The sequence below is a fragment of the Dromaius novaehollandiae genome, chromosome 1 (genome assembly GCF_036370855.1).
Source record: "Dromaius novaehollandiae isolate bDroNov1 chromosome 1, bDroNov1.hap1, whole genome shotgun sequence".
Classification (NCBI taxonomy): Eukaryota; Metazoa; Chordata; class Aves; order Casuariiformes; family Dromaiidae; genus Dromaius; species Dromaius novaehollandiae.
This window is the reverse complement of record NC_088098.1, coordinates 154289608-154303066: the sequence shown is the minus strand read 5'-3', so window position 1 is coordinate 154303066 and position 13459 is coordinate 154289608.

Below are 13459 nucleotides of genomic sequence, written 5' to 3'. Positions count from 1 at the left end.
AGTCTGGGCTTCAGGCTGCTGTGTCCCCTGCTCAATCCCAGCTGCTTTAGCCTTTCTAACATGGATTTGGTTCCTTTTTTGCTCCTTTTTTTGCTTTGAGAAAGTTTGCTTTTCTCTCGAAGGCAAGACTGCAGTACATATCAACTGTAACATTTATAAGTGATGGATCATGGTGGAAAAGGAAGTTAAGAGAAAATGAGATTTTAAACCAATAAAGATTAGGCACAGTTTACATGTGTCTTCGCACAGGGAGTTCCGTCTCCTCTACTACCCTCCCCCTGCTCAAGCCTCAAAGGGTCTGGGCAACATAATCAGCTTTCTTACCTTATAAACCAATTACCTCCCTATCAATGCAGACCAACAGGGCATTGGAGGAGCACTAACCCACAGCAAAGTTAGCAACTGCCTTAGTAGCTCTTTTCTTTCCTTTTTATTAAAATTAGGCATATTTAGCTACGGTAGAAGACATTAAATGAGAAGACTCATTAAACTGTTAATTTTTTAAGCCTATGTGCAAACAGACATACAGATCTGATGAAATTCCAGGCAATGATTATTATGCTGAATATCTTGAAATTAACTATCTTTAGTGTCTCTACCCTATATGATATCAATTTAAACCTGGTAAACATGCAAAATCATGTCCAACTGAAACATTAGTGATTTGGAAAGGTCACGAAAGTTAAATTACAGTCCAAAAAATATTAAAAGAAAAGCCTGAATAGTACGTAGAGCAGTGAAGTTGCACTCAACTTTGCTGGCAGTACCAGCATATTTTTAAACCAATTTCATTACACTCCAGTTTGCCTGAACAAGCAGAAATTTGTGAACTGAATTCAGTGATCTAATTTTAGTCAAACATGGTTGAAATCAAGCCATATACATGAAACACAGCCAAAATCTGTGGGTTTGATGCATCTAGACTTATGGGTTCAATGTGAAACACTACAAAATGAGTAACTTTGAATGAAATGTTCTCCTGATAATCCTTTCTTGAACCTTAATATCCAGGGTATTAGAGAATACAGAACATGTGAAAGCCGCAGCTATGTACTTACTTTGAATGGGAAATATGTATAAACAGCAGAAACAAAACTGGTTGCAACTAGTTCCAAAAGAGACAGACTAAGATGAGCAGAAAGAATGGGCATGTTTTCTGTAGCTGCGCAGAAAGAAACCTAACTGCCCTTTACAGTTATACATTCACTATGTTCTTTGGTAGAACATTAAAATACGGCAGAAGGAACAATTACAATTTTACATGTATTTCCTCTAGAAAATAATTGCTTTTATGATTGCCTTATCTAATCTCTGAATTCTTATCTGATCTAGAGATTTTCGTAAAGGAAAGGACTTCAGATAAGGACTGCAGACAAAAACTCTGAAATGGTTGAAAAGCCACTTACACTCCTCGTCCTCCTTTTTTCTTTAAGAAGACTTTTTGACCACCCCCGCTCCTCAGAGAACAAGCCACTTTTATCTCTTTGTATTTCTAGTTCCAATTACTAGAAAAAAATTGTTAGCATCAGGTATGGAGACAAGGTAAAAGCTCCTAAAAGCAAAGAAATTTCCCTCTTGCCTCTTAACAGTACGCTAGAATAGTCTTATCTGACAGCCAATATGCTGCTTAACTGCTTATCATTACACCAGCCTCTTCTAAACAAGACTAGTGCATTCATTCTGCAAAATGCCAAGTAGCATTTTACAGTGATGTTTCTGCACTAGTGAAGTGATACAGGATTAATAAAATTCTCTTTGTATTCTTAGAACATTACTGTAGAACTGACTCTTGCTCTTTGTAATGGCCCTAATATATAGCTGCAATTTTAATCTGCTTTTGGCCTCTTCTTCCTGCAACATAATGATAGTCACAACTCCAGCATCAGTTTTTTTAGCCTACAGTACCAATTCTGATGGCATCCTATAAATCATATTACCACGAAGAATAAATTTTCATATGCTTCATCATTTTCATATTTCTGGAAGTCTGAGTCCTACAAGTGGCGCGGGGACCCAGTGCCTCCCAGACGCCATGAGTTGGTTTTGGCTTTTTAGTGTTTCCACTTGCCTTTGCATCAGACATTTACTTCTACTAAGTCATTTTGTAAATCTGGCCAAGTACTTTAAAGTTTCTTTGAGCTTGGACTCCTGACTATGTAATGCTTCTCAGGGCTGTAGTCTCAAACTAAACTGTCCTAGAAAGCCGCTCATTTCTTTTTCAGTTGAGGAGGATGATTTTTATTCATAATCCTTTTTCACAAACAGGACCAAAACCTTCTTCTGAAGTATTTCCGGGATCTTCTTTCTCTTAATCTAAGAATTCAGATGATTTAGCTAATACCTAAGTTGATGTTTACTGGACAGATTTAGGTAGGTCAAGACATTCTGAGGTATCTGATTGCCCCTAGTTCCTCATTCCCCATTTTAGCTTACCACTGTACACTGGGACAGACTAAGACTTTCTTCACCTGTTGGATGCAAACTAAAAAATAATGTAATGCAATATTCGACATATTCTGCACTCCTATAACTAGAGTTACTTCTTCCCCTTTGTCAAGTTGGTGCTGAATCCTGCCTTGAAATAAATCATAAAAACATAATCCAAATGTGATTGACACCACATTAAAATATTGTTGATACACAGTGATCAGTAAAAATACATCTCCAGAGTTTTAAATGCCACATACAAGTGAGAAGAGTGCTGTTATGCCACTTGCGCCTTGCCACTTAACCTAGGCTAAGTAACTGAAGTCTGCAGGGGGGCACTTTCTGATTTGCAGTGAAGTGCTGTGGAATTCCAGACCAACTTTATTTTAAGATATAAATTTCAAGGACACAAAAACTCAAACATGATAAATCAGTTGCCTCATATGTGCTTACATCAGATTTATGAAAAATTCACTGAGGTCTGAGAGGAAGCCTTGCCAGATTTTCTAGCTTTTAATGAAAAAAGCCTTGGCTTCCTATTAGTATGGAAAGAATAATACATAAGCTTATTGAAAAAGGAAAGGATATTTCCTTAGTACCCACCCTTTTGCCTGAGTCATAGAGGAAAGCTCAACATTTTTCTTCACCTCTTCCTGGCAAAGTTAGCAAGCTAGATAAAAAAAAGAAGATCTGTCAGGTTTTGTCAGTAGTGGCTAGAACACCAAGGTGTATACAGTGCAGGACATTATGCAAAATCAAATCATTTAACACAAAAGAGGGAAAACTATTGTGCAGAAAGAAAGTGCATTTATGCTTTTCTCAATGAAAACCATATTTAAGTAAAACCAGTAATAAATAATATCTGTTTCAAGTAAGAATGTTTGTGCATTTGGAATAAGAACATCTTTAAAAGAGTAATAAAAGTAGGACAATCTTATCCTATGTGCTCTTCCCCATTCTTTGCTCATTACTTAATTTAAAATAAAAATCCAGGCTAGTATATGGAGCTTTTTAATACATCTGTATAGCATCACTGGTATATACAGCACCCTAATACTTCTTGAGGCCTTCAAATATGGCTATAGTTTTACTACAACTCATATTTTGAGCAGTTTTTAATTTCATGTGGTAAAAATGCCCAACCATGCTTTCACTGTAAAACAAATTTTTATTAAAAAAAAATCCTGTCAGAGTATTTCACTGATTCTTGTTCAAGTCCAATTAGCTGTTTACTTTCTGTATAAACACAGCTAAATATACCCTGCTGACACCAGCAGATATACAGCCGTGAGATAAAATTTTGTTTGTTTGCTTTTTAAAATGTACTGAGTGTAACATAGTATTCCCACAGCCTTCTTTTGCCTGCTGAGTATGAGACTGAATAGAAAATAGTATGACTTAACAAATGCTTTTAGTATCCAGGGTTTCAGTGCAACTAAGGGCTTGTCTAAAAACTACAGAGCTGTAATAGGACCATCCAAATTCTCTTTATGCTCACTAGCCTGGGTACAGGCAGTAGTACAGTCATGGACGTCAGACAATATATTCTGCTTCTTGACTGATGAAAATTAGCTTATATGCCCCATAACTAACATTTAAGGCATATGCAACATAATGTAGTAATACAGTTTCAGCTATCACTGTATTCCAATTTTTTTAAGCAACAAGTTCTTCTTTATGTAGAGCATAATGCATGCATATATGTATGTCATCATCCTGTATATATGCTTTATGTATATATGCCACTGGGTTATGCATTATCAGACACCTGCCATGACTTTGTACCACTGTATGTGTGTGCATACAGTGATTAGTACTATAGGGCATTATTATAATGAAAATGTTAAACAGAGGAAAAAGAAGTTTGTATGCACATGTGTGTGTATAAATTAATAAATAACGGGGTCAGACATTAACTGATAAAATATAGGGCTATCCAATACCCACCTCTCCTCTATTACTTCTCTGTCTAACCTTCCTTCCCCCTATCTCTTGTCTGTCTGGCTAGCAGTTACCCCAGTCTTGGTCAATTTTTTTCATAAGGTTTTGTTTCTTTCTCTACTGCCACCACCCTTCGTCCTTGGAGCAGCTCCTCAGAAATCAATGAAGCCATTCAAATTGATAAATTAACAGGCACTGAATGTTAGGAGCAAATTCATTTCAGTTACACCCATTCCATTCCACTGATGTCAGTGGGCCTACACAGTAGCAAGCAAAGACAGGAAGGCAGCCTAAAGGCTATGCATTCAAGGGGAGAATCTGATTCATGACCTCAAAGCTTGCAGGCCTTCATATATCTTTTCTCTCACTACTGGATTTTTTCCTTAATATCTTGCCTTTGATTTAGTAGCCAGAACCACTTCCTCTTCCCAAAGTGTGGGGGTAGGGGGAGGACAGGAAAGAGCGGAACAAGCTGACGTTTCCCTTACTCCCTTCTCTAAAGAATATGGAAAGCTAAGGCAGAAATTTGAAAATTCTGCAGCATATGCAATTGCTCTCCTCTCATTTACTTTCCAGTATAGAGGCGACAAAGTGATCTCTAACCAATAGAATTCAGTTTCAACAGAAGTATGCTAACATGAACAAATCCTCCCACGTAAGGATATAAATCAATACCCATTATATGACTCATTCTGCCAGAATGATTAGTTCTGGAAATGTCACACAATCACATACATTTCCTGGCTCAAATGTGTCAGGACAGGCCTGTGCAATTCAGGGCAGTACTCATACTTTATATGGTTTGGAATCACGACGGTAACTCCATGTATAGGAAATTTCAGTTGCATTCATTTTTCTGTATTTACATAGATCTTTCATAATGGTGGCCTAATTTGATGCGGCAAGCTGCCAGCAAACAATATTTGCAAAAAGCAAAGGAAAGGGGCATGCTCAAGAAGTAGAATAGTTTGTATTATCTCCTTTCACCTAAAGATCTTAAAGCCCTAGTCATACTGGGCACAAATCATGTTACACACACTTGTCACACTTCCATCTTTCCATTCCAGCAGCAGCCAGTAGAATAAAAATGGGGAAAAGTAATGGTAGCCTTGACTGTCTTAAAATCAGCCAACACTGAACGACTGCTGCAGGACTGCCCCAGCATACACGTCTATTTATAGAGTACCAAGTACTGTTGGGGGCACTTAATCATAGTATTTAGCTTATTACCAGATACATCCCTCTTAAATGGTTTCTGGTAGTATTATCCACCTCCACTATTAGTTCACTGGTATTAAGCATGAGTTCCCTGGAATAAATCCCAGCTAAGTGTATTTTATTTTATCCCACACTTCTGAACACTAGAGGATCAAATCCCCTCTTTCAGCAGCCTCTATCTAGGTCCAGCAGAGGCTTTTACCCTCTGAAGGGGTGGTACCTGATTTCCCTTGCCAAGACAGCCTATTGCAGCAAACAGAACTCCCAGGTTACAATCCAGGGCAAACACAAAGTCAGAAAAGGCTTGGGTCTGCCCAGGTGGACCTTCAGCCTAGTTCCACAGAAACATGAGGTTCCTCGTAACAGGTTGGCTTAGTTTGTACAGACTTACCTTTGCAGAAGAAACTGGCACATCATAGACGACAGACTCTTGATAAAATCTTTCTCCTGCCAGGCTCTTCACACTGTACAGATTGCGTCTCGATTGGCTCTCCTTCCCACATAAATAGGCAGAGTTTTGTAGTTTCAGAACCGACACCTATCACAAGTATCACGACAAGGCAGGAGTGTTGTCGCCACGGTTTACTAGCCTCTCCCAATTAGCATGGAATCCATATGCCCCATTACATCAAATATAGCAAGACACAGAAAAGACAAACTTCCAGTCTAATGAACGCATATATACTGGTGAGAGCGAGCTTCTTTCACAGTCATGCAAAGCTGTGAAGAGACTAGGAGGTCTCCGTCAGTTCCTAGATTTGCTGATGAATACTTCTGTGCATATAGAATACCAGACTTTATGACTGACTCCCCTTCCTGCTCCCCTCCACAGAGTTGAAAGGAGTGGCATGTTACAAGAGAATGTTGAATTCGATCGGCTGTAGTTATGTAGAATATAGAGACATTTTACAAGTCAACAGGCTGTACCCTGAGGAGGAAAGATAAGACAATAAAAATGTGAAAATAATTGTTATATTTAGCTTTGTATGCAATTCTATAGTTTTTATTTTAATAAGCCCTTTTAAACAGATGTAAAGGTTTGTGTTAGTGCATTTCTGTCCGGAGGAATCTTTCTTCCTAGAATAAATTATTGCCTGTTTAACTGAAACAATTGCTAGCAATATACAAATGACAAGTTGGAGCAAACTTGTAATAGCAACTTTACTGCAATCACATGCAAACTCCCGCAGGAAAAAAGCAATGGCTATGGCCATTACACATTTCACAGCAAGTGACATGATGGAATTGAATGTTGTCATGGCTGAAAGCTTCAGGGATCTCATACACTTCATTGAGCCTGCCTACAAAATGCTACATCTCACCATGTTCCCTCACAGCAAGATTCCCAGTACAGACAATGCTCACCATGCCAAGCCTCTGCAGTGCTCAAGAAGACCAGCCAAACGTAGCTGCAGTACGGAAAAATATAGCAGCATCTTAAAGAACCACTTCTCAACCAAATAAGCTGTGGCCTTAGCAGCAGGTTTTAATACTTGCTACATGCATATGAAAAAGCTGTGCATAGTGCACTAACAGTGAAAACATTTCCAAAAACGATTTTGAAAATACTACTTTGAATATGGATATTTTTGCTGATCTGAAAGAAAACAGTACTGCCTTTTGGATAAGGAAAATGAAAGAGGTGGAATCTCTGTCACTGTCATCTAAGATTTACCTATAGGAAAGAAAAGAATAATGAACTAAAGCTGTCCTACTTCCATTCCCGCCGTCACTACTGCCTGTGGGGGGTCATCAAGGCTGGCGGGGTGCAGAAAGGATCTCCCCACGGACACCCTCCTTCCCACCACCATTCCTTCCCTGCTGTGTCCACTCCCAGCACATGAGAATACAGCAGGAGCAGGGGGAAGATCAGAATGATGCACAGGTACACAGACTATAATATGCGGGACAAGTGAGACTGCCCTAGACTGCAGTGCTCTGTCCCTTTGTAAGGAACCTGTCCTCCAACTAGTAGCAGCTTTCAAATTGGAAAATCTGATGACTATATTATTGCATAATTTTCATCTAAGCAAAAAGTTCATTTTTGTAGCGTTTAATATTTCTGGTACTTAATGTATTGATTTGTAGCTGTTCATGCTTCCGAAATAAACAGTTATAAAACAAATTGTTCTGAGCCAGGAAAAAATGCAGATATTGTTGAGAAACCTGAACCACAGCCTTTTTGAAGCCCAAAATGCTGATACTGCTATATTTAGTGCTTTACTTGGTGGGAAAGAACAAACCACTAAAAGGAGGTTTCTTCCAGCTTCGATTGAATGCTACATCAGAACAAAGGTAATTTTACAGATGACATTAAAGTAGCCAGAAAATGATATGTTTTTCATTTAATAACCTTTCTGAAGATCAGCTACTTGCTTCTATTGCTATAAAATATTGTCAGAAAGTATTTCCTAACTTGGAGTACGCTATGATGAATACTACTTGTACTAAATAGTCCATCTGGTCATTATCATGGAATGTGACAGTAATTTTCACATACTATTTTAAAGAATAATCTTTTCCATCTTGATATTTGCCCAAAAAAAGCCTGAAGATATGCAATTTATTCGGAATTTAAGATTTTCAGAGTGTAGAATGCATTAAACAGTTTGTTCGGAACAATGATAAAGGGTGAAAAATTGTGTGTAAAGGTGAGAACCAGAAACATGAAGCGTTACTGAAAAGAAAATGCAACAGCAAAATAAAATGCTGTCCCTTTAAGATACCAAAAATAAAACAGAATACTTTCCTCATCTAGATCCTGATACTGCACTCAGCTCTACAGTCACAGGAGTCTGACTGTGTGGAGTTCATTGCAGGATCGAGGCACTGGAGTGTAAAATAGAGACATAAGGCAAGACTAACATCAATGCAAATACAAAGTGAAGAGTAGAATACAGAGTTTAATTTCACATAGCAGCAAGGACAGACAAAATATTACCCACATTACCTACAGATTCCAGCATTTTCCTTTCTTCTGTTTATTCCCTGTTCATTTGTATGGTTTTTTTTCTCTTGGTTATGCATGGCTGGCACTAATGAGGTTTGTCACTATTCCAGCAATATCTATGAAGATACTCATGTATGGTGTTTGAATGGGAAAGCAGGTGAGTGAACAAGGAAGTAAATGGAACATCACATTAGTAACCATAGCAGCCAAAAGCATTTCATCCCATGAGAAGCTTACTCTGGTGGAGGCTGGTTTTCCTTTTAATGAGTTTAATATGCGGCTTTGCAGTGATGGGCAAGTTGTCCAAATGGTCCATATGACTGCACCTTCTACAGTTGTACAGTTGTAGTAAGACCTTCCTGAATGCTGTGCTTTTCCTGAGGAGGAGAAAAAAAAAAAAAAAAGCTTTGTGGCTCCCAGGAACTGGATCTCTTAAAGAGATGTATTTGCTTATAACCAAGATTCCCCTATAATTCATTAAGTTACATATAATAGGTAACGTAGATGTACAAATCTTGTCTGTGATTGTGGAAAACTGTCTGAGCTGGCTGGGGATTGCAGCCAAATTGTTTAACTTCACATGCATTTACCTGATCATGTCTGATACTTAGAAGTTAAATTGCGTTCTTTTAGAGGATTTTCTTAAGAAATTATGTAACAAAGATCACGTTGGTAGCAAAGATGTGGGAATTATTTTTTGTCATAATGACAGTGCATTTAGCATTTGAGTATAAAAGAAGTTATGCATTAATGCCAGAGGTTAGGAATAGAGAGGTCAAAAAGTCAGAAATATGTCTCATTTTCACATGAACTTTCTGGAAAAAACAGATCAACACAAAAAATCCTTAACCATATTCTGCTAGGCACACAGCAAGTATCTAAAGCATGTTGAGTAAATCACCATCACCACCATCACCACCACCACCACCACCACCACAAGTTAGGAACAGAAGTGTCACATATATCTTTCGTGTTTTCTTTCATCTTTCCAAGGCATTTGCACAGATCTGGATATTAGAATTTGATTCTCACCAAACCAACACGATTTAAATTTCCCGGAGGCGACAAAGGAATGGACACATCTCCAGGAGTATAAAATATGTAAGACAAATTTGCTAAAACTGTGGAGTACCTTTTCCCAAACCAAAGCATTATGCTCCGAAGTGCAGTACCTCTCAAGCAAGAGTGATCTTCAAACTCCAGAGCTTAATCTTTTGTTCTTTAGGCTACTCTACCGCTGAATGAGATCATCAAAACAAGGGTTTGATGCTGGCCATTTTACCCACTTTGGCTTCACACCTTTTGTTGTTTTGTCTTCCACAGATGCCTTGCACAGGTAAGTCCTCAGAGTACTACAGTAAACTTTGATTACAATCTTCTTCAAATGAAGTACATCTATCACAAACACTAGGAAGTGAAAAGTTTTTAACATAAGAAAAAGACTGCAAAATTAGTGTTGGTATCTCATTTCATACAAAATATTCAGAAGGATCTGAGAAAATAATATTTGCAATAGATCAAAGCACAAACATCTGTTCCACTGGGGGAATAATATCCCTTGTTAATACAAATTAACTCGTTTAAATATATGGTGTAGAGGAAAGAAAAGAAAGAAGTTGTTCTTTTGATTAGCTTTTCAGACATGTAATAGAGGGAGAGACACAATTAAGAAGTGATGTATTTGTAGGGTGAAAGCCAGGAACACTGCAGGATAAACGATTTCACTCAAAGCATACAACAGGTTCTCAAGCAGATGAGCTGCATATGATTAATGGCTTTTCAATCTCTGTTGTTTTCCTGTCCTCACACTGTTCTCACATATGCCCAACTCAGCTCTTATCCATTTAAAATTTTTTCAAAAAGTATTTAGCTTCTTTGCTTGTATGAGGAGCTTAAAGCCCAGAACCTCAAGAGGTATATAGTCACTAACATAATAGGAAGTAGGAATCCAAAGAGATGTTAAGCATCTTAAAATTTAGATCTCTAGTGCCTCTGATGTCTACCATATCACTAATGTGTGCTATGTAACCAAAGTACTTACCATAACTGTGGGACTTGACTGGGGTGTGGCTGGTATAAAATGTTTTAAAACCCTGCTTTCCTACCAAATATGAGATGGACTAAACCACACTCTCAGAGTATCAGTGCCTCAGAAAAAGAAATCACTATAAAGTGTTTTGTGGACCCTAGACTGGTCTCCCAACATTTTCAGTGCAATTATAAAACAAGGGTCACTCAATAAGGATTGCAAAGTAGCAGCAAATACGACACAAGAAGAGTAAGTATTTTGTACGTTCAAATATTCACCTTGGTGTCTAATGCTATTTAAACAATGAGCAGAATGTTTCAAGCAGAGTTGTACTGATATGAAAAGGAAATCAGGAGGGATGTGAGATTCTGTGGTAAGTAGTAAAAACTAGAGCAGTTGAGAACTGGACTGGGCAGATGGGAGTAGGCTGAGAGGGCAGTTATGGATCAGAATTATTCAATAAGAATAGGAAAAAGAAGTGGAGAGCAATAGGAACAGGCGCTCTAATCTGCAGTCAGAAAAGAAGCAAGATATTTAGAAATGTAAAGTCAGGCAAGGTAGACATAGCATACAGATAATTTTATAAATTTATTTTTAAAAAGAGAAATTAGGAGTGAAATAAATGTGATGGCATATTCAAAGAGAAGACTACTAGTTTAATAAATTGTTTTAACGTAAAGCATTGTACAATAGGCAGAATAGGTCCATGACCAATATGATCTAAGTTCCTTTTTTGGCTCTACTGTTAAGTCACAATGTGACCTTTGAGCAAGCCACTTGAGACTAGATCCAATAAAGGACTCAGGCACCTTAAGCCTGACTTAGGCAGATTTGAGGTACCTAAGTCTAAAAGTATGACCTAAACAACCTGCTCAGTTGCTCACTAACCCTAGTGGCACTTGTTACTCCAAAAAGGCATATATTTCTGCTCTTCAGTCCTCTGTGCACAAAGATAGTTCAATCAACAAGTGCAGGCTGTGGTAACTTTCAGACACCTACCAGTGTGCTTTTCTGGCCTGCACATTTCCTTTTTGTGAAAATGAAAGTACAAAGGACAAGTAATGCTGGCCGGGATTTCATCTCAGTATGCGCTCAAGATGCAGCTGTGCTCCTTTTCTCTCTTTTTCTTGACAGCACAGTACCACAGCTTCAACAAGAAGGGCAGAAAAACATCTCAGCTTAGGCTGAGCACTAGCCTGGAAGTGGCAAATGTGGACCTGAGCCCCTCCTTGACTGAGGGAGGGAGCAGAAACAGGAGTCTCACTTCCCTTGCTCTGCAGGTTGGTCCAACTTTCCTCTTAGACGATACAGCAGGCCTTTGCATGCCTGTGGGACCTATTCCTGGGAGTGGGTTCCAGCCTCTGGATGTGAAGAAAATTTTTCTTGCAGTCACATCTTAGTGAGCTAAGCTGAGGAGATACCAAGGAGTTCAGAAACATCCCAGTGATTACCATGCCCAGTTAGCTGGTGTTAACTGTTCCTTGCTAATCAAGCGAACTTTTTGCACTGCCCTTTAGAAATGCTCTCTGCAGTGTAGCAAGTAGCTTACACACCTAACATAGGATTCTAGGTTAGTCTCTAATGGCAAAGATGTATATATATTGCGGTTTTTAACTTGTAGGAGTATAAGTCCTTAACCTTGCTTTGCTAGAATTTCTACCTGATGCAAAATGGAGATAAAGCTAATTACCAGCTTCGATGAAGAGAAGACACTTAATTTTTTTGAAAATGTGTGGTGTTATTTAGATGAAAGAAACCGCTAAAGATATTAAAAGAGAAAAACTTTAAAAAGCAAATTTCTGCATAGTTTTAAAGTTTGCTTTCACTCAAAATCTAGGTAACAAGCACTGTGACTAAGGACGGATTGATTAAAGGTGGAATAACTTATAAAATACCATGAAATATGAATATTCCACGGATTCCCGGAAAATTTAAAGGTTAGATAGAGAAATATCTTAAAAAACAACTAAAATAATTTCATGTTTCAGTTTAGCAAATCGGTGTATTTAGAAATCATCACTTCATGCTTATAAGTTAGTCTTCTAATTTTTTGTATTAAATTGGTTTCCTAAAGAGTGAGTGATGACATACACATAGAATACTATTTTAATATTTAATTGTTCATGTTAATAAACAGACAAGAAAGTAGTTTTCTGTTAGCTCATATAGAATAGCCTATTTTAAGACAAATTCTTACTCTTTTAAGAAAATGCTAGTGGTACAATATACACATTGTTTCACAGTATTTTTAATTCTTTTTCCCTTTCAGTTTCTGTGGTAATTTCTTGAAGGTGAAATATAAGTACAAAACCCTATGTTACAGAAATGTTAGATCAGTAAATAGGAGCATGAATAGGAACATAGGTGATGCAAAAATAATCTAAATTATTAGTAGTAACAAGAGATAACAAAAATTGTTTTTTAGCCCAACATCTCTTTAGAGTTTGAACAGCAACATTAGCTTGACCACACTGCACTTATTGCATATTAAATTATACATTTTGCAGCCTAACCAGTAATAAAAAATGCTGAATGTACATAATGCATTTAAATTAAAGGTGACCTTTAAAGGCACCGGTCACATGTCCTTTTTTTTCAGTATTTATATGATGACCTCAAATGGTGTAATCTTTATTTCTTCCCCATATAGAAATTCAGGTACTCTTTGGTCTAGAAGATCTTATGGTGTCTCAAGATCTAATGAATTATGACAACACAAAAACCAAAGGACTGGAAGTTGACTAATGTAGGCCATGATCTAGGCCATAAGGAGCAGCGTACATGATGAGTGTCCAAGAAGGGAAAAGATTTTTGTTCTGACTGTACAAAATGTTTTGGGTTTTGTTTGCTTTTGTTAACATTAACTTTTTAATGAAAACATTGAATTTCATGAA